Consider the following 27,195-nt stretch of genomic DNA (forward strand, 5'->3'; position numbering starts at 1 on the left):
AACCCGGGAAGAGATGCGAGACTAAACCGTTCTGAAATAAACAGTAGTTAACTGCCGACGCGGTGGATATATTCTATTGAACTGGTCTAAGTATCTGAATATCGATCTTCCCCCTTTCACCAAGAAAAAATGGAAAAGTCCTCGGAAATACGTTTCTACTGCTTGGACACATGAAGCAAACAACATGAAATCTAGCACTCTCTATAATCACAGATTAGGCTTAGCTAATTAAATAAAAGGTATCCTGCATGAAGTAATAGCAAACAACATGAAATCTAGCACTCTCTATAATCACAGATTAGGCTTAGCTAATTAAATAAAAGGTATCCTGCATGAAGTAATAGCAAACAACATGAAATATAGCACTCTCTATTATCACAGATTAGGCTTAGCTAATTAAATAAAAGGTATCCTGCATGAAGTAATAGCAAACAACATGAAATCTAGCACTCTATAATCACAGATTAGGCTTAGCTAATTAAATCAAAGGTATCCTGCATGAAGTAATAGCAAACAACATGAAATATAGCACTCTATAATCACAGATTAGGCTTAGCTAATTAAATCAAAGGTATCCTGCATGAAGTAATAGCAAACAACATGAAATCTAGCACTCTCTATTATCACAGATTAGGCTTAGCTAATTAAATAAAAGGTATCCTGCATGAAGTAATAGCAACCAACATGAAATCTAGCACAGATTACAGGTTAAGCTTAGATTCTTCCGAACTGCGCTGCTGTGCATGAACTAGGAGAACGAAGATCGCAAAGCCTAGCACTTCCAGTGATTAAATCTTAAAACAGTTACAGATTATGCTTAGTTTCATAAGAAGAATACTATTTTGTATAAACTAGTAGAGCAAAAAAAAACCCACCAACTTCTAGCACCCTTCGTTCTTAAATAAAGAGATGGTCTGCATGAACTAGTAGCAAAGAACTCGAAATCTAGAACTCCCCCGTTGTTATAGATTAGGGGCTTAGCTTGTTAAATATAGAGGTGTTTTATACCAACTAATAGTAAAGATCCCAAAACTTAGCACTCCCTATCATTGAAGATTAGGCTTAGCTTCTTAAGATCGGTATTGTTCTGCATGAACTAGAGTACAGCAAAGAACCACGAAGTCCTTCCCCAATGTTTAGCTTCTTAAATAACGAGATGTCCTGCGTGAATCAATAGCATAGCACGTGAGCAGTGACCTCTTACTGTTCTCCGTGACTGTGACAGTTTGATCTTCTTGTTAATGCCAGTAATATAAAGTGGAGAGTAAACGGTGTCACATAACTACCTAAGTCTTACATGGGTCTAAATACTTTGAATCTGATAATTTCAACTACAGAAATGTATTCAGGCGTAATAGGAACATCCTGACAATGGATATCTCGGTACTCTTATCAACAAGAAGCCATTTTGATTTCTACTTCTATGAACCAAGAAACGTTTTTATGTATTTCGACTTCAGTTTGATTGTAGTATTTAATATGTTTATTTCAACTGTAACCTAACGATACCATGCCCTAAGCTATACTTACTTGTTCCTGTAAAAATAGCTTTTCTATTACTAATAAAAATGAAAACTAGTTCCTGTTTCAAGGTCGCTCCTAATCCCAATAAATGTGAAAAGTAACTATCGTTTAAAGGTCTTTCTAACTCCCAACTCCCAATAAATATATAAAAAGTAGTTACTATTTAAAGGTCTCTCCTACTCCCAATAAATGTAAAAAGTAGTTACTATTTAAAGGTCTCTCCCACTCCCAATAAATGTAAAAAGTAGTTCTTGTTTAAAGGTTTTTCCCACTCCCAATAAATGTAAAAAGTAGTTATTGTTTAAAGGTCTTTCCCACTCCCAATAAATGTAAAAAGTAGTTACTATTTAAAGGTCTCTCCCACTCCCAATAAATGTAAAAAGTAGTTACTATTTAAAGGTCTTTCCTACTCCCAATAAATATATAAAAAGTAGTTACTATTTAAAGGTCTCTCCCACTCCCAATAAATATATAAAAAGTAGTTACTATTTAAAGGTCTCTCCCACTCCCAATAAATATAAAAGTAGTTACTATTTAAAGGTCTCTCCCACTCCCAATAAATGTAAAAGTAGTTACTATTTAAAGGTCTCTCCCACTCCCAATAAATATATAAAAAGTAGTTACTATTTAAAGGTCTCTCCCACTCCCAATAAATATATAAAAAAGTAGTTACTATTTAAAGGTCTCTCCCACTCCCAATAAATATATAAAAAGTAGTTACTATTTAAAGGTCTCTCCCACTCCCAATAAATATATAAAAAGTAGTTTCTATTTAAAGGTCTCTCCCACTCCCAATAAATATATAAAAAGTAGTTTCTATTTAAAGGTCTCTCCCACTCCCAATAAATGTAAAAAGTAGTTCTTGTTTAAAGGTCTTTCCTACTCCCAATAAATATATAAAAAGTAGTTACTATTTAAAGGTCTCTCCCACTTCCAATAAATATATAAAAAGTAGTTACTATTTAAAGGTCTCTCCCACTCCCAATAAATGTAAAAAAGTAGTTATTGTTTAAAGGTTTTTCCTACTCTCAATAAATGTAAAAATAATTACTATTTAAAGGTCTTTCCTACTCCCAATAAATATATAAAAAGTAGTTACTATTTAAAGGTCTCTCCCACTCCCAATAAATGTAAAAAATGTAGTTCGTGTTTAAACAGCTTTCTTAAATACCTTATGTGTTCAAATAATCCGAAACGAGTACGATAGAGAAAAAATTAAATGTTCAATTCGTCATCTTAGAACAAATCTTACAGAATAAATAAATATTATTTATTCTGCAGCGACTGTCTTACGTTTGTTTGTTTTGAATTTCGCACAAAGCTACACGAAGGTTATCTGCGCTAGCCGTCCGTAATTTTGCAGTGTAAGACTAGAGGGAAGGCAGCTAGTCAACACCACTCACCGCCAACTCTTGGGCTACTCTTTTACCAACGAATAGTGGGATTGTTCGTCACATTATAATGCCCCCACGGCTGAAAGAGCGAGCATGTTTGGTGCGACCGGGATTTCCGATCAGCGTGAGACAACAAAATATAAACATATAAATATAAACATCTATCGAAGTGAATTACTGTTCTTCATAGGAATTATATCCCTCAATCCAAACAGCCGTGTGGGCGTTATAAAGTGGCAATCAATCCCACTATTCGTTCGTAAAAGAGTAGCTCAAGAGTTGGCGGTGGATGGTGATGACTAGCTGCCTTCTCTCTAATCTTACACTGCTAAATTAGGGACGGCTAACGCTTATAGCCATCGTGTAGCTTTGCGCGTATTCAAAAAGAAACAAACAAATAATTATAATTTCAGGTTTCCAAATTTAAAACGCTCGCGCGCGTACACACTTTAATTCAACAACAATTCACCTTTAAGTAAGACACTGCTGATGTACAAGTCTGTGGAAGACGAACTCGTATTTAGTTACATAAACGAAGGTCCTTTCAGTAGTCCAGCTGCAAGTCTACGGACTTAGAACACAAAAGTCAGAGGTCCGTTACTCTACCATGAACAGGATGTAATCCATTGGGCAACTTTATACCGAAACACGTGGTAGCAAAAAGAAGTGACCAAGTTTATCTCAAAGTAGTTTTGGTAACTTTACGAGGTGGTATCCATGTCGAACATTAACAGTATGCATGACTGTTTCTGTCATCAGGATGGTCTTAGCACAATGGAAAGTAAGAGCGAATGATACCAGCACATATATGAAACACACGCGCTTATTTTCGAGATAGAACAAGTCGATCTCACATGTCGATAACACATATAAATAGTTATATAAGTTGTATATATTTTACCCGTATCTAAGCACCTGAGCTAGTCTAGAGATGTATGTTTATTGATTCAGTTATTTCATGCATGGTCCTACAGTTTTATTTTATTTTCCAGCACGTTTCGAGGTTGTGCTTGTCACCGATATATCGAGCCTTTATATCACTATACTTTTTGTGTACGTTTATAAAAAAACTGAAGTACAGTAGGGGTGGTGTGAGGTGTTGTGAGGGGAAGGTAATAATGAACGAGCTAATGGAATCACGCATTATGTAACACAGTATGTTTCTAAAACTAAATGTTTTTCACGTGTTTAATGTGAAACCTGGTTAACTGTTAACCGACTAGAGTTTAGTTTAGTAATTACATACAGTACATTAAAACTGTCTTACACACAGAGTCAGCTAAATCCTGAAAATATACATAGATGTGGATTATATCAACGTGTTAAGAGCTCGCCAGAAGTTACACCTGAAATATTCAGTATTACCGTACTATACTGTTATTGGCCTCAGGATATACTTTGAATTCGAGCATAATAATACTAAGTACAACTCTGAATGTTTGCTAAACAGATCAGAATCGACTTGAGTTTGTTTTGAATTATTCATGATGTAAATACTAATGTTGCTGTACGTTAAGGTTTGGTTTCAAGTTTCACTGGACACACATTCGTCACAAACACGTGCTAAGTGAAAGGCTTTCCTTTACATTTTGTACGAACAGTTATAGGTATCAGATATAAAAAAAACATAACCACACTCTTCTGGGATCTTAAAGGATCCTCTCATGAATCATACAAATCCCAATGTACCAATTCAGCTCCTTCACTATCCACAACTATTTCTTTAGTTACCCCAAGGGGTTCCTTACCTTAAGGCAAGTTCTCTTAAAATGCCCACCTGTTCTACACGTGTTCCAACTTTGAGAGGTTTAGTTTGTGATTGGTGGTATATAGAATCTTGCTTCCTGGAGCCTGAGGGGTAAAGAACAAAAACTGATTATATATTCAGGTCTATAGATCCTGGAAACCTAACCCTAAACATTAGTATAATATTCTTAAAGCGTTTGAGCTCCCTTGATAGTGGTATATGTTACATGAAAAGCGAACTCCTTTATCTGCTTGCAGGATTGGTCCACAACTGGAAATAACTCGTGGACAGACAAACGAGTCCATGTGAATCAATATAGAATAGATTAATCACTATTTTGTACACATAATAAACATAATTTTGTTGTCTTGAATGTGTACAGAACAATAAACTTAGGATAAGTATTTTATTTCATAAAAATGGATTATTTGGTTTTCTTGTCATAATTTTATTTAGGCTAAATAAGTATGTCTCAACCACTCTTCAGTTCTGTACTATAAAGTTTACTACACATACACAAACAAACAAACAAAGTATGTGTCAACCACTCTTCAGTTCTGTATTATAAAGTTTACTACACAAACAAACAAACAAACAAAGTATGTCTCAACCACTCTTCAGTTCTGTATTATAAAGTTTACTACACAAACAAACAAACAAACAAAGTATGTCTCAACCACTCTTCAGTTCTGTATTATAAAGTTTACTACACATACACAAACAAACAAACAAAGTATGTCTCAACCACTCTTCAGTTCTGTATTATAAAGTTTACTACACATACAAACAAACAAACAAAGTATGTCTCAACCACTCTTCAGTTCTGTATTATAAAGTTTACTACACATACACAAACAAACAAACAAAGTATGTCTCAACCACTCTTCAGTTCTGTATTATAAAGTTTACTACACATACACAAACAAATAAAATTTACTACACAAACATACAAACAAACAAAATACGTAGAATCGAAACATTTCGTGAAACATTTCGAAGAAATAAAAATCGATAAAATCCGAACGCTTTCAGTAGGTGTTCCTGTCCTAGTCACTTTATCAGTAGGTGTGCCTGTCCTAGTCACTTTATGACCCTTAACACCTAGGCCCAGCATGGACAGGTGGTTAAGGCATTCGACTCGTTTAGGGTCGCGGCTTCGAATCCTCGTCGCACCAAACATGCTCGCTTTTTTAGCCGTAGGGATATTATAATGTGACGGTCAATCCCACTATTTTTGTTGGTAAAATAGTAACCCAAGAGTTTAAGGTGGGTGGTGATGACTAGCTGCGTTCTCTCTAGTCTTACACTGCTAAATCAGGGACGGCTGGCGCAGATAGCCCTCGTGTAGCTTTGCGCGAAATTAAAAAAAACAATCACTTAAACTGAGGAAGACACACCAACCTGAAGGAAACGACAGAGTTTTTACCGATTCTCTGTATCTAGGTGGGACAAGAGGTTACGTGTTTATTTGACCCGTGAATATCTTGCTGAAACCTGAGTTCACATGTCGTATGCAGCAAACTGTTCATCTGGTTACAGCTATATTAAAAATCTACACCTTAATCCATCAAAACTGTTCATCTGGTTACAGCTATATTAAATGTCTACACCTTAATTCATCAAAACCGTTCATCTGGTTACAGCTATATTAAATGTCTATAATTTAATTCATCAAAACTGTTCATCTGGTTACAGCTATATTAAATGTCTATAATTTAATTCATCAAAACTGTTCATCTGGTTACAGCTATATTAAATGTCTACACCATACTTAATTCATCAAAACTGTTCATTTGGTAACAGCTATATTAAATGTCTACACTTTGATTCATCAAAGCTGTTCATCTGGTTACAGCTATATTAAATGTCTACACCTTAATTAACAATGTTTACTGAACTCCCAGTTAGCCAGTCTGTAGGTTGTAAGTCTAGAATCAATGTTTGTTAAATTCCCAATTAGCCAGTCTGTAGCTTGTAAGTCTAGTATCAATGTTTGTTGAACTCCCAGTTAGCCAGTCTGTAGGTTGTAAGTTTAGTATCAATGTTTGTTAAACTCCCAGTATATAGGTTGTAAGTCTAGTATCAATGTTTGTTAAACTTTCAGTTAGCCAGTCTATAGGTTGTAAATCTAGTATCAATGTTTGTTAAACTCCCAACTAGCCAGTCTGTAGGTTGTAAGTCTAGTATCGATGTTTGTTAAACTCTCAGTTAGCCAGTCTATAGGTTGTAAATCTAGTATCAATGTTTGTTGAACTCCCAATTAGCCAGTCTGTAGCTTGTAAGTCTAGTATCAATGTTTGTTGAACTCCCAATTAGCCAGTCTGTAGGTTGTAAGTCTAGTATCAATGTTTGTTGAACTCCCAGTTAGCCAGTCTGTAGGTTGTAAGTCTAGTATCAATGTTTGTTAAACTTTCAGTTAGCCAGTCTATAGGTTGTAAATCTAGTATCAATGTTTGTTGAACTCCCAATTAGCCAGTCTGTAGCTTGTAAGTCTAGTATCAATGTTTGTTGAACTCCCAGTTAGCCAGTCTGTAAGTTGTAAGTCTAGTATCAATGTTTGTTGAACTCCCAGTTAGCCAATCTGTAGGTTGTAAGTCTAGTATCAATGTTTGTTGAACTCCAAGTTAGCCAGTCTGTAGGTTGTAAGTCTAGTATCAATGTTTGTTGAACTCCCAGTTAGCCAGTCTGTAAGTTGTAAGTCTAGTATCACTGTTTGTTAAACTCCCAGTTAACCAGTCTGTAGGTTGTAAGTCTAGTATCAATGTTTGTTGAACTCCCAGTTAGCCAGTCTGTAGGTTGTAAGTCTAGTATCAATGTTTGTTGAACTCCTAATTAGACAGTCTGTAGCTTGTATGTCTAGTATCAATGTTTGTTGAACTCCCAGTTAGCCAGTCTGTAGGTTGTAAGTCTAGTATCAATGTTTGTTGAACTCCCATTAGACAGTCTGTAGCTTGTATGTCTAGTATCAATGTTTGTTGAACTCCCAGTTAGCCAGTCTGTAGGTTGTATGTCTAGTATCAATGTTTGTTAAACTCCAAGTTAGCCAGTCTGTAGGTTGTAAGTCTAGTATCAATGTTTGTTGAACTCCCAGTTAGCCAGTCTGTAAGTTGTAAGTCTAGTATCACTGTTTGTTAAACTCCCAGTTAACCAGTCTGTAGGTTGTAAGTCTAGTATCAATGTTTGTTGAACTCCCAGTTAGCCAGTCTGTAGGTTGTAAGTCTAGTATCAATGTTTGTTGAACTCCTAATTAGACAGTCTGTAGCTTGTATGTCTAGTATCAATGTTTGTTGAACTCCCAGTTAGCCAGTCTGTAGGTTGTAAGTCTAGTATCAATGTTTGTTGAACTCCTAATTAGACAGTCTGTAGCTTGTATGTCTAGTATCAATGTTTGTTGAACTCCCAGTTAGCCAGTCTGTAGGTTGTATGTCTAGTATCAATGTTTGTTAAACTCCCAGTTAGCCAGTCTGTAGGTTGTAAGTCTAGTATCAATGTTTCTTGAACTCCCAATTAGCCAGTCTGTAGCTTGTATGTCTGGTATCAATGTTTGTTGAATTCCCAATTAGCCAGTCTGTAGCTTGTAAGTCTAGTATCAATGTTTGTTAAACTCCCAGTTAGCCAGTCTGTAGGTTGTAAGTTTAGTATCAATGTTTGTTGAACTCCCAGTTAGCCAGTCTGTAGGTTGTAAGTTTAGTATCAATGTTTGTTGAACTCCCAGTTAGCCAGTCTGTAGGTTGTAAGTCTAGTATCAATGTTTGTTGAACTCCCAATTAGCCAGTCTGTAGCTTGTAAGTCTAGTATCAATGTTTGTTAAACTCCCAGTTAGCCACTATGTAGGCTGTAAATCTAATTGGAATGTTTGTAGTTTAATACAAATTAGAAGAAATTAGGAAGAGAAACTCAGACGTACAAGGAAAATTACCCAGTGACAAGAAATGTGAAGTTAATCTATTAACTTTATAAATTAGTTCATGGACTTTAAAAAGGTTAATTGTGTTTCACTCAGAGCTACTTACATCGACCACCACAAAAGTAATTGTTGAATATTTCGGTCATACTAAGAGACAATCAACACTAACATACAGTAAATATACATTTTTATTATTTAAGTTACGTCACATTTTGAAGTATGAATGATGGTTTGGTTAATTCATAACAGTTTAGTGTAGAATATTCTGCTTGTGAAATAACATTTAACATCAACGTTATTCATGTCTGTTCTACCGTCATTTCAAAAGTGAATATTGAGCTACATCTGCGTGCACAGCTTTTCGTAGACGAACGTTTGGGCAGACACCACGGTTCGCAATATATATATGTAAGATAGTTATGATCTCGTATTCTAAAATATTTTGGTAAAATTATGGAAGTGATGAAACTGCCAATTAATTTAAGAGTTTCTCTATATTGTTATTAATATAAAGTTATTAATACTTTATATAACTCGGGAACACCCATGATGATCCTCTTTGTGACCCCTTTAACATTCCACAACCTTAGAAGAAGAAAACTTTTGAAGAGGTAAAATACAGGGTATTTTGCTCCTTGTATTGATGAGGTAAGATATAGAGTATATGGTACCTTATAATGAAGATATAAGAAATATGTTATCAGGTACCTTATACTGGAGAGGTAAGAAGTAGAGTATCAGGTACCTTATACTGGAGAGATAAGAAGTAGAGTATAAGGTACCTTATACTGGAGAGGTAAGAGTAGAGTATAAGGTACCTTATACTGGAGAGGTAAGATATACAGTATAATGTACCTTATACTGGAGAGGTAAGATATACAGTATAATGTACCTTATACTGGAGAGGTAAGAAGTAGAGTATAAGGTACCTTATACTGGAGAGGTAAGAAGTAGAGTATAAGGTACCTTATACTGGAGAGGCAAGATATACAGTATAAAGTACCTTGTATGCAAAATAATATCAACAGAAAGTTTGTAATCACGATCTGTGTGAAAAGTGATAATAAAACATTCAGACACACTGTTTTTTTTCCTGAATCAGACACCCTGTTTTATTTCCCTCTATCAGACACCCTGTTTTACTTCCCTCTATCAGACACAGTGTTTTATTTTCCTGTATCAGACACACTGTTTTATTTTCCTGTATCAGACACACTGTTTTATTTTTCCTGTATCAGACACACTGTTTTTTTTCCTGTATCAGACACACTGTCTTTTTCCTGTATCAGATACACTGTTTTATTTTACTGTATCAGACACACTGTTTTATTTTACTGTATCAGACACACTGTTTTATTTTACTGTATCAGACACTATTTTATTTTCCTGTAGTAGACACAGTATTTTTTTCCTGTACATGTCTGAGTTCCTTTTGTTGAAAGCTACATCATGTGAGAGATCGGTTGTAATTCAACCTTAGAACCGACCACAAGACATTCTGATAATTATTATCTACTTCGTTTCTATTAAGGTGAACCGATAACGAGATTAAATCAGCGTGCGCTCTCTATAAATCTTCTTCACTGTTACTGTTGACGTTGCACTTATTAAAGAAGAAACATACAGTAGATTAGAAAAACTCATTCCTTTAATCTACTATTGCCCCCCGCTAGTACAGCGGTATGTCTCCGGATTTACAACGCTAAAATCAGGGGTTCGATTCCCCTCGGTGGGCTTAGCAGATAGCCCAATGTGGCTTTGCTATAAGAAAACACACATTAATCTACTATTATAGGGGTAAACTGGTGATAACATTTAACATGTTGCACGCAAAACGTAGATAGAGAACTATTATAGGGATAAACTGGTTTTAACATTTAACATGTTGCACGCAAAACGTAGATAGGGAACAATTATAGGGCTAAACTGGTGATAACGTTTAACATGTTGCACGCAAAACGTAGATAGAGAACAGGTTTTGTTCCTTTTTATAATTATTAACAAAAATAAAGTGCTAGGAAAAGGTTTAAACGAATAAAAATTAGAACGTAATAGTTGAGCAGGTCCACCATAGACAGACCAAAACTAGTATTTTCACATAGAACGTAATAGTTGAGCAGGTCCACCATAGACAGACCAAAACTAGTATTTTCACATAGAACGTAATAGTTGAGCAGGTCCACCATGGACAGACCAAAACTAGTATTTTCACATAGAACGTAATAATTGAGCAGGTCCACCATAGATAGACCAAAACTGGTATTTTCACATAGAACGTAATAGTTGAGCAGGTCCACCATAGACAGACCAAAACTGGTATTTTCACATAGAACGTAATAGTTGAGCAGGTCCACCATGGACAGACCAAAACTAGTATTTTCACATAGAACGTAATAGTTGAGCAGGTCCACCATGGACAGACCAAAACTGGTATTTTCACATAGAACGTAATAGTTGAGCAGGTCCACCATGGACAGACCAAAACTAGTATTTTCACATAGAACGTAATAGTTGAGCAGGTCCACCATGGACAGACCAAAACTGGTATTTTCACATAGAACGTAATAGTTGAGCAGGTCCACCATGGACAGACCAAAACTGGTATTTTCACACAGAACGTAATAGTTGAGCAGGTCCACCATGGACAGACCAAAACTAGTATTTTCACATAGAACGTAATAGTTGAGCAGGTCCACCATGGACAGACCAAAACTAGTATTTTCACAACAATATATTTATGTGTGTTTATTTCTGGATTAATAAGTTAGATTGGAATAATTTAAAAATGACATCACAATTCAACTTTCACTTGAACCTTTAGTTCCATTCGTAACGCTATTTGAAACTATTTAGCCAGAAGTAATAACAAATGTGTGCCCCAGATCTAAACACTGAAGTCAAATGGGATAAAACACGTGGCCTTTAGCAGTGTTGTGTATGTAAGTCTGATCAATGTGGATGTATTAGCATAACCAGCGAATAAAGTTTCTTGCAGGACAAAATAAATAAAAGTAATAGAGGGCTCTGCCATCCACCCCACCTCCTTTTTTCCGGATAAGCGTAATATTATTCAATGCAGTGGAAAAGTCTTTGTGAGGACGAAACTGTGTTCGACCTACTTTCGTGTTTCCTTACCTCGTCGCTGAATCATCGATTTATCACTGTAGTATTTCACATCGAGCTGTGACGTCAGACATGCTGGTGTGCACTGTGTTCGCAGCGCAGTGGTGATAAATACACATGCAGATAATATTTAAAACTCGAACCCGACTCCCAACCTTTCTGACTTCTCGGCTACCTGTCTAAAACACGTAACAAATAATTCCCCACTCTGAAATATGTATAACTAAATGCCAGGACCCTATTTCTATCTCGGGTTTTGACCGCTTTTCAAATATTCCAATTTACAACCATTATAACGAAAGTGGTCGACCTTTAATGTGATATTGACCTTTGAACCACATTCACAAAATGTTTACCAAACGTTACATGGACAAAACTTCTTGCTAAAGTTCAGGTAAGTCAAAAGACGTTTTTGAAAGATGCCAGGAGTTGAAACAACATCACCCTTCGGGTAAACATTCCCTCTCACACGCCTATTATGTAGTCCAGTGATTAATTAATCTATTATGAGCTTGTTTACATCTCAAACCAGAAATGTATTCTCTTCATCTCTTATTCAGTACACCATCAATTATCGAAACCGTCCAGCTATTCATAAGTTCATATGGCCAACCTATACCTTATAAATTCGCATAGCCTTCAATCAGTTCATGTAGTACTTTATAAGCTCAGTTTTCAATTCAATTATTAATTCACTCGGTGCGTCATAAACTCCCCACTTTATCTTGTCCTCAGTTCATCCATGAGCTCATTCAATCCATCACACCCTTATCAGTTCATTATCCAACCCACGAAACACAACCAATTCAACCATTCTTTCACTGACACTCATCGGCTTATATTTAATATGAAATTTTGCTACCACAACGTTCGATAAATAGTGCTAGCGATAGTTATCCACACATCCGTTATCTACTTAATTATAAAGTTTTTCGTGTGTTTTTATAGAGTATAACGTGTAACTTGAATAAACGAAGTAACACATTGTTTTTTACTGTTTCCATGAGACGTTTGTAAACAGGTAGGTCCAGAGGTAAGTATCAAAGCCAAACGGTGTCATCTTACTTTACGTTTAAGAAATGATGATAGCTTTTTGAATACCGGAATATCTGAAAAATACAGCAATTGATGTGACCACAGTAGATGCACGTGCGGAATTAAAATATAAGTTCAACAAGAAAACAGCTTTAATTATGTAATCTAACGAACAAGGAAACAAAACTGTCTACCTACAACTTTAAACATTGTTATCGAACGAACAAGGAAACAAATATGTCTACTTACACCTTTAAACACTGTTATCTAACGAACAAGAAAACAAAACTGTCTACCTACACCTTTCAACATTGCTATCTAACGAACATCAAAACAAAACTGTCTACCTACACCTTTAAACATTGTTATCTAAAGAACAGGAAACAAAACTGTCTACCTACAGCTTTAAACATTGTTATCTAACGAACAAGAAAACAAAACTGTCTAACTACACCTTTAAACATTGTTATCTAACGAACAAGAAAACAAAACTGTCTAACTACACCTTTAAACATTGTTATCTCACGAACATCAAAACAAAACTGTCTACCTACAACTTTAAACATTGTTATCTAACGAACAAGAAAACAAAACTGTCTAACTACACCTTTAAACATTGTTATCTAACGAACAAGAAAACAAAACTGTCTAACTACACCTTTAAACATTGCTATCTAACGAACAAGAAAACAAAACTGTCTACCTACACCTTTAAACATTGCTATCTCACGAACATCAAAACAAAACTGTCTACCTACACCTTTAAACATTGTTATCTAAAGAACAGGAAACAAAACTGTCTACCTACACCTTTAAACATTGTTATCTAAAGAACAGGAAACAAAACTGTCTACCTACACCTTTAAACATTGTTATCTAACGAACAACAAAACAAAACTGTCTACCTACACCTTTAAACATTGTTATCTAAAGAACAGGAAAACAAAACTGTCTACCCACACCTTTCAACATTGTTATCTAACGAACAAGAAAACAAAACTGTATACCCACACCTTTAAACATTGCTATCTAACGAACAAGAAAACAAAACTGTCTACCCACACCTTTAAACATTACTATCTCACGAACATCAAAACAAAACTGTCTACCTACACCTTTAAACATTGTTATCTAAAGAACAGGAAACAAAACTGTCTAACTACAACTTTAAACATTGTTATCTAACGAACAAGAAAACAAAACTGTCTACCTACACCTTTAAACATTGTTATCTAACGAACAAGGAAACAAAACTGTCTACCTACACCTTTAAACATTGTTATCAAACGAACAAGAAAACAAAACTGCCTACCCACACCTTAAAACATTATCTAACGAACAAGAAAACAAAACTGTCTACCCACACCTTTAAACATAGCTATCTAACGAACAAGAAAACAAAACTGTCTACCTACACCTTTAAACATTGTTATCTAACGAACAAGAAAACAAAACTGTCTACCTACACCTTTAAACATTGTTATCTAACGAACAAGGAAACAAAACTGTCTACCTACACCTTTAAACATTGTTATCAAACGAACAAGAAAACAAAACTGCCTACCCACACCTTAAAACATTATCTAACGAACAAGAAAACAAAACTGTCTACCCACACCTTTAAACATAGCTATCTAACGAACAAGAAAACAAAACTGTCTACCTACACCTTTAAACATTGTTATCTAACGAACAAGGAAACAAAACTGTCTACCTACACCTTTAAACATTGTTATCAAACGAACAAGAAAACAAAACTGTCTACCCACACCTTAAAACATTATCTAACGAACAAGAAAACAAAACTGTCTACCCACACCTTTAAACATTGTTATCTAACGAACAAGAAAACAAAACTGTCTACCTACACCTTTAAACATTGTTATCTAACGAACAAGAAAACAAAACTGTCTACCTACACCTTTAAACATTGTTATCTAACGAACAAGGAAACAAAACTGTCTACCTACACCTTTAAACATTGTTATCTAAAGAACTGGAAACAAAACTGTCTACCTACACTTTTAAACATTGTTATCTAACGAACAAGAAAACAAAACTGTCTACCCACACCTTAAAACATTATCTAACGAACAAGAAAACAAAACTGTCTACCCACACCTTTAAACATAGCTATCTAACGAACAAGAAAACAAAACTGTCTACCCACACCTTTAAACATTGCTATCTAACGAACATCAAAAAAAAATTGTCTAGCTACACCTTTAAACATTGTTATCTAACGAACAAGGAAACAAAACTGTCTACCTACACCTTTAAACATTGTTATCTAAAGAACTGGAAACAAAACTGTCTACCTACACTTTTAAACATTGTTATCTAACGAACAAGAAAACAAAACTGTCTACCTACACTTTTAAACATTGTTATCTAACGAACAAGGAAACAAAACTGTCTACCTACACCTTTAAACATTGTTATCTAACGAACAAAAAAAAACTGTCTACCCACACCTTTAAACATTGTTATCTAAAGAAGAGGAAACAAAACTGTCTACCTACACCTTTAAACATTGTTATCTAAAGAAGAGGAAACAAAACTGTCTACCTACAACTTTAAACATTGTTATTTAACGAACAGGAAAACAAAACTGTCTACCCACACCTTTAAACAAATTTATGTGACGAACAAGGATACAAAACTGTCTACCTACACTTTTAAACATTGTTATCTAACGAACAAGAAAACAAAACTGTCTACACACACCTTTAAACATTGTTATCTAACGAACAAGAAAACAAAACTGTCTACCCACACCTTAAAACATTGTTATCTAACGAACAAGAAAGTAAAACTGTCTACCCACACCTTTAAACATTGCTATCTAACGAACAAGAAAACAAAACTGTCTACCCACACCTTTAAACATTGCTATCTAACGAACATCAAAACAAAACTGTCTACCTACACCTTTAAACATTGTTATCTAAAGAACAGGAAACAAAACTGTCTACCTACAGCTTTAAACATTGTTATCTAAAGAACAGGAAACAAAACTGTCTACCTACACTTTTAAACATTGTTATCTAACGAACAAGAAAACAAAACTGTCTACCCACACCTTAAAACATTGTTATCTAACAAACAAAAAAACAAAACTGTCTACCCACACCTTTAAACATTGTTATCTAACGAACAAGAAAACAAATCTGTCTTCCCACACTTTTAAACATTGTTATCTAACGAACAGGAAACAAAACTGTCTACCCACACCTTTAAACATTGTTATTTAACGAACAGGAAACAAAACTGTCTACCCACACCTTTAAACAAATTTATGTGACGAACAAGGATACAAAACTGTCTACCTACACTTTTAAACATTGTTATCTAACGAACAAGGATACAAAACTGTCTACCTACACTTTTAAACATTGTTATCTAACGAACAAGAAAACAAAACTGTCTACCTACACCTTTAAACATTGTTATCTAACGAACAAGGAAACAAAAGTGTCTACCTACCCCTTTAAACATTGTTATCTAACGAACAAGAAAACAAAACTGTCTACTTACAACTTTAAACATTGCTATCTAACGAACAAGAAAACAAAACTGTCTACCTACACCTTTAAACATTGTTATCTAACGAACAAGGAAACAAAACTGTCTACCTACACCTTTAAACATTGTTATCTAACGAACAAGGAAACAAAACTGTCTACCTACACCTTTAAACATTGTTATCTAACGAACAAGAAAGTAAAACTGTCTACCCACACCTTTAAACATTGCTATCTAACGAACAAGAAAACAAAACTGTCTACCTACACCTTTAAACATTGTTATCTAAAGAACAGGAAACAAAACTGTCTACCTACAGCTTTAAACATTGTTATCTAAAGAACAGGAAACAAAACTGTCTACCTACACTTTTAAACATTGTTATCTAACGAACAAGAAAACAAAACTGTCTACCTACACTTTTAAACATCGTTATCTAACGAACAAGGAAATAAAACTGTCTACCTACAACTTTAAACATTGTTATCTAACGAACAAGAAAACAAAACTGTCTACCTACACCTTTAAACATTGTTATCTAACGAACAAGGAAACAAAACTGTCTACCTACACCTTTAAACATTGTTATCTAACGAACAAGAAAACAAAACTGTCTACCCACACCTTAAAACATTGTTATCTAACGAACAAAAAAACAAAACTGTCTACCCACACCTTTAAACATTGTTATCTAAAGAAGAGGAAACAAAACTGTCTACCTACACCTTTAAACATTGTTATCTAAAGAAGAGGAAACAAAACTGTCTACCTACAACTTTAAACATTGTTATTTAACGAACAAGAAAACAAAACTGTCTACACACACCTTTAAACATTGTTATCTAACGAACAAGAAAACAAATCTGTCTTCCCACACTTTTAAACATTGTTATCTAACGAACAGGAAACAAAACTGTCTACCCACACCTTTAAACATTGTTATTTAACGAACAGGAAACAAAACTGTCTACCCACACCTTTAAACAAATTTATGTGACGAACAAGGATACAAAACTGTCTACCTACACTTTTAAACATTGTTATCTAACGAACAAGAAAACAAATCTGTCTACCCACACCTTTAAACATTGTTATCTAACGAACAAGGATACAAAACTGTCTACCTACACCTTTAAACATTGTTATCTAACGAACAAGAAAACAAAACTGTCTATCCACACCTTTAAACATTGTTATCCAACGAATAAAAAAAAAACAAATTATCTACACACACACCTCTAAATACTTTTATATATCGAACAAAGAAACAAAAATGTCTACACACACAACCGCTTGAAACATCGCTATAAATCTAGCAGAAAAGCAAACTGTCTTCACACACACCTTTAAACATTGTTTTCTAACGAACATTATATAAATTTTAGATAACCTAGCGACAGTGTCACTCACTACGGTTACAGTGAAGCTCCTAAAGGTATTCTGTGTAGAGAAAAAATTATTCTCCTTACGTTTCTTCTACTTCTCTGTCATTCCTGTTAGGATATTCTTTCTCTACAACGAATACCTTTAGGAGCTTCACTGTTACCGAAGTGAGTGACTACTGATGTTTCAGTAGTAAATAAGTTTCGAAGCCATGGTTTGAAAATGCTGCTCGCCTCCAGCGTCTTTAAAGGTGCAGATAAATTATTCAGAGCAGCGTTTGGTGAGGTACAGCTCACTAGAGGTAAAGTACACCTCAACTGAAAGTATTTAAGTGAAATCACTAACCAACCCACTTAATTTATTTCTATTATCTGGTTAGTTTATTAGAGTAGAGTTACAGCAGTAGCAACACTGACCAAGTAACAGACATATCTTTACTTTCATGTCTGGTAATTTTCATGTATATTATTTAAAGTGTTACACATACACTGATAATTTCCATGTATATTATTTAAAGTGTTACACATACACTGGTAATTTCCATGTATATTATTTAAAGTGTTACACATACACTGGTAATTTTCATGTATATTATTTAAAGTGTTACACATACACTGGTAATTTCCCTGTATATTATTTAAAGTGTTACTCATACACTGGTAATTTACATGTATATTATTTAAAGTGTTTGGATCACTTACGTTTTGAACATTTTCGTCCTATATCACAACTGTTTAATAGTTTTTTATAGCTAAGTATAAAACTATATAACGGGTTTTTAGCTTCATATACGCTGCTGGCCAAAATGTTAAGGCTAATAAACATAAAGAAAAAAATATGCATTTTGCGTTGTTACACTCAACCACTTATTTGAGTAGAGCTTCGAAAGATGAAAATAAGTAAAGGGAAAATAAAAATAAAAAACTTTTTTAGCATTTAATGGGAAAAATGTGAACACTCTGAAATTAGCCTAAATACTAGCTGTTCAAAAGTTTAAGACCACACTGAAACGAAGCGTTAATAAGTAAACACGTAACGAAATTTAGTCATTTGTGCTCAAGCATTAGCGTTGTCAACATCTCCAACTGACATCTCCTGTGTTACATTGGGTAAAACATGGCAAAGGCTTAAAAGTTGACAGAGTTTGAATGTGGCAGAATTATCGAGCTGCAAAAGCAAAATCTCTGAACGTGCCATCGCTGGTGAGATTGGGCGTAGTAAAAGTGCTGTTGCAAATTTCTTGAAAGACCCTGAGGTATACGGAAGTAGAATTTGAAGTGGTCGGCCAAAGAAAATTTCGCCGGCGTTGACCAGGAAGATTCGATGGGTTGTCCGGCAAGACACCAGCCGATCGTCGAACCAGATTAAGGCCCTTACGGACGCAGAATGTAGCTCAAGAACAATAAGACGGCATCTACGAGAGAAAGGCTTTAAAAACCGTAAACATCTTCAAAGGCCACGCCTCCTTCCACACCACGAAACAGCTCAGTTAAACTCAGTTAAAACTAGCTGAGAAGCACCAAAGATGGGACGTAGAAAAGTAGAAGAAGGTTCTGTTCTTTGATGAGATAAACTTTAAGCTGGATGGTCCAGATGGCTTCCAACGTTACTGGTACGATAAGGATACCCCACCAGAGACATTTTCTACACGACACAGTGGAGGAGGTTCCATCATGATCTGGGGTGCTTTCTTCTTCCATGGAACAATGGAGCTTCAGGTTATACAGGGCGTCAAACAGCAGCTGGCGACATTGGCATGTTGGAGAGAGCATCCTTATTGAAAGCCCTCGCTTGCGTGGAAATGACTGGATATTTTAGCAGGACAACGCGACAATCCACAATGCCCGCATGGCTAAGGACCTTTTCATGGCGAATCACGTGATTCTTTTGGACTATCCAGCGTGTTCGCCCGAACTGAACCCCATTGAATATGTTTGGGGGTGGATGGAAAGGGAAGTCTATAGAAATGGACGTCAATTCCAAACAGTGCATGATTTTCGTGAAGCCATCTTCACTACTTGGAATAATATTCCAGCCGGCCTACTGCAAACGCTTATATCAACCATGCCAAAGCGAATGTTTGAAGTTATTCGCAATAATGGCCGTGTAACTCATTACTAAAAGCTCTTGTTGGGCATTTCCTACCCTATTTAGGACTTCTTTTTGGTTTTGTCTGAAACTTTTGACAAGCTAGTATTTAGGCTAATTTCATAGTGTTCACATTTTCCATATTAAATGCTAAAAAGGTTTTTATTTTTATTTTCTTATTTTCATCTTTCGAAGCTCCACTCAAATAACTGGTTGAGTCTAACAATGCAAAATGCATATTTTTGTCTTTATGTTCATTGGCCTTAAGATTTTAACCAGCAGAGTACAGATATATATATATTCATACTCTGTGTACACCGGAAGTTATATGAACTAATTTACCCACACAATTATACAGTTTTGTTAACATCACTTCCTTGTGTCTATTAATTATAACATTAATTATTTGTATTTCGTGGTTCCTGACTTTCTAATCTTCTGTTCATTTCTTTCTTTGTTCTTTAACATAAAGCTACAAAACCGGCGTCGTGCGCTCATGGGTATCGAAAATCGGGTCGTAAGATTTAAAGTCTTCAAACTTAATGCTAAACCACTTGGGAGGGGTCTACTTTGTCGTTGGTTGCGCACTACTGTAAATACCAAGACGTTTGTAAGCAAGCTAGGGTTTCGTGTATTGGCAAGTTGACTGCAGCCCAGAGCTGGTATTTCAACTATCATTAACACTATCGGTTATGATGTTTAACAGTCATAGAAGTTTTGGTTAATATTACACTTATTTCTTCTTATTTATAAGCTTACTGTCTACACTTTTGCATTCTTAGCGTAGTATAAGAACTTAGGACTAATTAAATTTCTTAATCTGGCTGGTCTTTTCACAAGTTATTATTCGGATTATGGCCAAATATTTCGCTACCAGCAAAATTTTCCAACCAACTATTCACTGCATTCTAATCGATATAGGTTTCGGTTTTCTAGCGAATTGGCTGATGCAACTCAGAAAGTTAGTTTGTTCCATAAAATTGATTTAGTTAATGTATAATTAACTTATGGTCTCTATAATTAGCTTACTGAGAAGCTACCAATAATTACTTCCAAATATCCGACTTCTCATTTTCTACCCAGTGTTCAGCGCACCTATCATAACATTTTTTTTCTTGTGAACCAATCTTTGTGAACGTCATCAATTCTGATTTCTCTCGACAACAACGTGTTATTTTCACAGTTGTATGAGAGCTCTTAGGCCTAATGGATAGAGGTGTTGTTTTCCTCACGGGTTTAATGGGTTGTTTGTTTTATACAATTTTTTGTTGCTATTCAAGAAATAAAACAATTTTCAACCATTAGATGTCTACAATATAGTAATATGTAAACCATTAGATGTCTACAATATAGTAATATGTAAAATTTTGTTACTTAAAATATGAGAAAACATTTATGAGAATCTGTAAAAGATTTTAAACAGATCAAATTGCTCGACTGATCTGCAGACAGATCAAATTGTTAGACTGATCTACAAACAAGAAACAAATAATCTTGAAAATCTAATCACCAAAAAACAAAAATATTTTATTTTTTTCTCCTTAGAAATAATACGCAACTAAGTGATAACTAATGCGTATGTATGTGGCAATATTACGTACGTGTATGATAATTAATACGTATGTACGTGACATAGACTATTCAGCCAATCAGAATTCTACAAAAAACGCGAGTAGAAAGTTCTGAAGTTAAGATTTACAAACCGTTAGAAACAAGAAGGTGTAAAGCACGTGAGAGACATCAGGATAACTATAACTTTTATTTGTTTATTGCAAGTTCGTACGTAATGAAAGGCAAGTAAAAATAGCATTCCATATCCAACATTTGGCGACTTCAAGTAACGGCTTAAGAGACTCTTCGTTAAGCCCAGAATTCGTTATATGGGCTGGGCGATGACGGTCGAAATGTTTGCTGAAACGATATCTATACACGCAGTGTAATGCTTTAACCCTTAAACGGCAGCCATAATGAACTGTCGCTGCTACCTGCAACACTCCCGCTGTTTTAGGGTTAAAAATAAAGGTATAAAGTACCTAATATTTATGAAGAAACAGATTTCTATTATCTGTTACGAGTTTGTATAATGAGAACGAATAACATTTTTTCTTTTTTCTTACACATGTTATCGATCATTTTCCTAACAGAGAAATATCAAACATGTTTAAATTTTTACCTCAACGTTTGTAAATCACGTACTTCTGATAGATATGTTGAAGATATGACGAAATGGAACATATTTCTACAAGGACATATTGTAATAATACAAAAACAAACATAGCATTAACACACACTATTTGAACACACAAGATTTCATCTGGACTCGGATGTCTTACTTCTCAAAATAGATCTTGTTATCAAGATGTGTTTGTTGGTAAAAATAAGAAGAAATAACTGACACAAGCCGTCTTTTCTTAAAATCACTGTCTAATATCATCTCTCAGGGCTCATCCTAGTTTTAAGATGGTTTTCTAAAGCCATGATACAAGCCGTTTTCCGTTACAATCACGCAAACGCTCCCCAATCTACAAGTTAAAGAATACTTCGTTTTACCATTAGTTACATATACCAACGCTCGTGCGAGCGTTATAATGTGACGATTAATCCCACTATTCGTTGGTAAAAGATTAGCCCAAGAGTTGGCGATGGGTGGTGATGACTAGCTGCCTTCCCTCTAGTCTTACACTACTAAATTAGGGACAAATAGCGCAGATAGCCCTCGTATAGCTTTGCGAAAAACAAACCAAACATTTACCTAACATTACACAAAACATGTCAAATTAATAACAAGCTCTATTATTAAATAAAACGACTCATCATGACTGACTTACAAACCTTTGATTAAATTAAACAATAAATCGTAAGTGAACAACAAACCTTATTATTAAATAAAACGTTTTGATACTAGTGGCTTGGAAACCTTATTATTAAATAAGCCAATAAATAATTAGTAAGCAACAAACCTTATTATTAATTAAAACGTTTTGATACTAGTGGCTTGGAAACCTTATTATTAAATAAGCCAATAAATAATTAGTAAGCAACAAACCTTATTATTAAATAAAACGTTTTGATACTAGTGGCTTGGAAACCTTATTATTAAATAAGCCAATAAATAATTAGTAAGCAACAAACCTTATTATTAAATAAAACGTTTTGATACTAGTGGCTTGGGAACCTTATTATTAAATAATCCAATAAATAATTAGTAAGCAACAAACCATATTATAAAATAAAACGTTTTGATACTAGTGGCTTGGAAACCTTATTATTAAATAAGCCAATAAATAATTAGTAAGCAACAAACCATATTATAAAATAAAACGTTTTGATACTAGTGGCTTGGAAACCTTATTATTAAATAATCCAATAAATAATTAGTAAGCAACAAACCTTATTATTAAATAAAACGTTTTGATACCAGTGGCTTGGAAACCTTATTATTAAATAAGCCAATAAATAATTAGTAAGCAACAAACCCTATTATTAAATAAAACGTTTTGATACCAGTGGCTTGGAAACCTTATTATTAAATAAGCCAATAAATAATTAGTAAGCAACAAACCTTATTATTAAATAAAACGTTTTGATACTAGTGGCTTGGGAACCTTATTATTAAATAAGCCAATAAATAATTAGTAAGCAACAAACCTTATTATTAAATAAAACGTTTTGATACTAGTGGCTTGGAAACCTTATTATTAAATAAGCCAATAAATAATTAGTAAGCAACAAACCTTATTATTAAATAAAACGTTTTGATACTAGTGGCTTGGAAACCTTATTATTAAATAAGCCAATAAATAATTAGTAAGCAACAAACCTTATTATTAAATAAAACGTTTTGATACTAGTGGCTTGGAAACCTTATTATTAAATAAGCCAATAAATAATTAGTAAGCAACAAACCTTATTATTAAATAAAACGTTTTGATACTAGTGGCTTGGAAACCTTATTATTAAATAAGCCAATAAATAATTAGTAAGCAACAAACCTTATTATTAAATAAAACGTTTTGATACTAGTGGCTTGGAAACCTTATTATTAAATAAGCCAATAAATAATTAGTAAGCAACAAACCTTATTATTAAATAAAACGTTTTGATACTAGTGGCTTGGTAACCTTATTATTAAATAAGCCAATAAATAATTAGTAAGCAACAAACCTTATTATTAAATAAAACGTTTTGATACTAGTGGCTTGGGAACCTTATTATTAAATAATCCAATAAATAATTAGTAAGCAACAAACCATATTATTAAATAAAACGTTTTGATACTAGTGGCTTGGGAACCTTATTATTAAATAATCCAATAAATAATTAGTAAGCAACAAACCTTATTATTAAATAAAACGTTTTGATACTAGTGGCTTGGAAACCTTATTATTAAATAAAACGTTTTGATACCAGTGGCTTGGAAACCTTATTATTAAATAAGCCAATAAATAATTAGTAAGCAACAAACCTTATTATTAAATAAAACGTTTTGATACCAGTGGCTTGGGAACCTTATTATTAAATAATCCAATAAATAATTAGTAAGCAACAAACCTTATTATTAAATAAAACGTTTTGATACCAGTGGCTTGGAAACCTTATTATTAAATAAAACGTTTTGATACCAGTGGCTTGGAAACCTTATTATTAAATAAGCCAATAAATAATTAGTAAGCAACAAACCTTATTATTAAATAAAACGTTTTGATACTAGTGGCTTGGAAACCTTATTATTAAATAAAACGTTTTGATACCAGTGGCTTGGAAACCTTATTATTAAATAAGCCAATAAATAATTAGTAAGCACAAACCCTATTATTAAATAAAACGTTTTGATACTAGTGGCTTGGAAACCTTATTATTAAATAAGCCAATAAATAATTAGTAAGCAACAAATCTCATTATTAAATATAACGTTTTGATACTAGTGGCTTGGAAACCTTATTATTAAATAAGCCAATAAATAATTAGTAAGCAACAAACCTTATTATTAAATAAAACGTTTTGATACTAGTGGCTTGGAAACCTTATTATTAAATAATCCAATAAATAATTAGTAAGCAACAAACCTTATTATTAAATAAAACGTTTTGATACTAGTGGCTTGGAAACCTTATTATTAAATAAGCCAATAAATAATTAGTAAGCAACAAACCTTATTATTAAATAAAACGTTTTGATACTAGTGGCTTGGAAACCTTATTATTAAATAATCCAATAAATAATTAGTAAGCAACAAACCTTATTATTAAATAAAACGTTTTGATACTAGTGGCTTGGGAACCTTATTATTAAATAATCCAATAAATAATTAGTAAGCAACAAACCTTATTATTAAATAAAACGTTTTGATACTAGTGGCTTGGGAACCTTATTATTAAATAAGCCAATAAATAATTAGTAAGCAACAAACCCTATTATTAAATAAAACGTTTTGATACTAGTGGCTTGGAAACCTTATTATTAAATAATCCAATAAATAATTAGTAACCAACAAACTTTATTATTAAATAAAACGTTTTGATACTAGTGGCTTGGGAACCTTATTATTAAATAATCCAATAAATAATTAGTAAGCAACAAACCTTATTATTAAATAAAACGTTTTGATACCAGTGGCTTGGAAACCTTATTATTAAATAAGCCAATAAATAATTAGTAAGCAACAAACCTTATTATTAAATAAAACGTTTTGATACTAGTGGCTTGGAAACCTTATTATTAAATAAGCCAATAAATCGTTAGTGAACAACAAACCTTATTATTAAATAAAACGTTTTGATACTAGTGGCTTGGGAACCTTATTATTAAATAAGCCAATAAATAATTAGTAAGCAACAAACCTTATTATTAAATAAAACGTTTCGTTAGTAGTGAGTTACAAATCGTATTATTAAATAAAACGTTTCGCTAGTAGTGAGTTACAAACCTTATTATTAAATAAGACGTTTCGCAAGTAGTGAGATACAAACCTTATCATTAAATAAAACGTTTCGCTAGTAGTGAGTTACAAACCTTATTATTAAATAAGACAATAAATCATTAGTTAGTAACAAGCCCTATTTTTAAACAGAACGTTGCGCTTGTAGAGATTTTAAATGTCACATTATTCGAGGGAAACGTTTTCTCAATAAACAATTTCGTGCTTTATCGGATAAAGCCTCGGGTTGTTATTAGCTTAGAAATGCCTTGCCGGCATCAAATAAAATCACATAACTGATGTTAGCTGAATATTTAAATTTTTGATCGATTTTAAGACAAGTCAAGGCCTACGAAAGCTCCAAGAAGGAACATAACACATTAATGTTGTCTATAACTCGGTGTCAGATCTCGTGTAATCTCTCATTAGTTTTCCGGGATATCTGAAGTTTTGATTTCTAATATTGTGGTGTCAGTTCACAGTCCATATGTGAGAGAACGTGCTGACATAAACCGTATCCTAAGTAATTCTGTTTGAGTGAGCTGTTTAATAATATGGGAGTTTCTACTAGGCTTATGACTCAATCGTATACCTTCATAGATAATATTCTGAAAACTTCGAAACCTGTTGCGAATGAGAGGTATGATTCGTAAACCTGTTTGAAACCAGCCACCAGTGCTGTGTAAGTCTCCCTGAAACCGGTCATCGTGTAATTTATCACCATTTTATGCTATGAGTCAAGCCGTTTGATCTTACCAGATAATTGGATGTCCGATGTGAATAGACACGGCATGGCCAGGTAGTTAAGGCACTCGACTCGTGATCCGAGGGTCGCGAGTTCCAATTTCCGTCACATCAAACATGGTCGCTCTTTCGGCCGTGGGGACGTTATAATGTTACGTTCAATCCCACCATTCGTCAGTAAAAGATTAGCCCAAGATTTGGCGGTGGGTGATGATGACTAGCTGCCTTCTCTCTAGTCTTACACTGCTGAATTAGAGACGGCTAGCACAGATAGCCTTCGTGTAGCTTTACGCGAAATTCAAAAGAAACCAAAACCAAACCGACGTGAAGGTCTTTTATTAAACCTGACTTGAAGTCGTCCTTTTTTTAATCTTGTTATTAACTTGTTAATTTTACATTTTGTTACATGGCTCTCTTCAGAAACATGTGCATGAAGTATTGGTCACTAAACCACTCAACTGGTTCATCCAGGGGTTAATGAGATCTGAATCATGGTCAACGAGTATTATCAATCACAGAACAAAATCGTAGATTCATTCTACGTTTTACTCATTATAGTTGTAGTTTCACGTATATTTCAGTCATAATAAATAACTTTTATGTTAGTGTTTTTTGTCTTTTCTACAACTGTTGTGAAAAACTTAGAGTGATGCATGACGAAACCTGACTCACAATATCTATTTTGTTTGTCATAATTCACTTCACATAAACACAGTACAACTCTTCTAACGATAAATGTTTCTCTATATTTCAACTTTCCGAAACTGCCACCAAACTTGAGTACAATGAAAGCGAATTGAATCTCAAT

The 27,195-nt window shown here is 33.9% G+C and overlaps 1 protein-coding gene across 3 annotated transcripts in view; it reads right to left on the reverse strand.

Moving 5' to 3' along the window:
• Positions 1 to 27,195, reverse strand: part of LOC143230252 (uncharacterized) — a 270,711-nt gene that overhangs the window by 209,537 nt on the left and 33,979 nt on the right. Inside the window, exon 2 of one of the 3 annotated variants that reach the window (XM_076463464.1) lies at positions 4,667 to 4,769. The exons of 1 other annotated variant lie outside the window; for it this stretch is intronic. The gene's annotated coding sequence lies outside the window, so the exon portion shown is untranslated. The remainder of the gene's footprint in view (positions 1 to 4,666; positions 4,770 to 27,195) is intronic. One more of the 3 variants, XM_076463465.1, reaches the window with a different exon arrangement.

Source organism: Tachypleus tridentatus, chromosome 10 (genome assembly GCF_004210375.1).
Source record: "Tachypleus tridentatus isolate NWPU-2018 chromosome 10, ASM421037v1, whole genome shotgun sequence".
Lineage (NCBI taxonomy): Eukaryota > Metazoa > Arthropoda > Merostomata > Xiphosura > Limulidae > Tachypleus > Tachypleus tridentatus.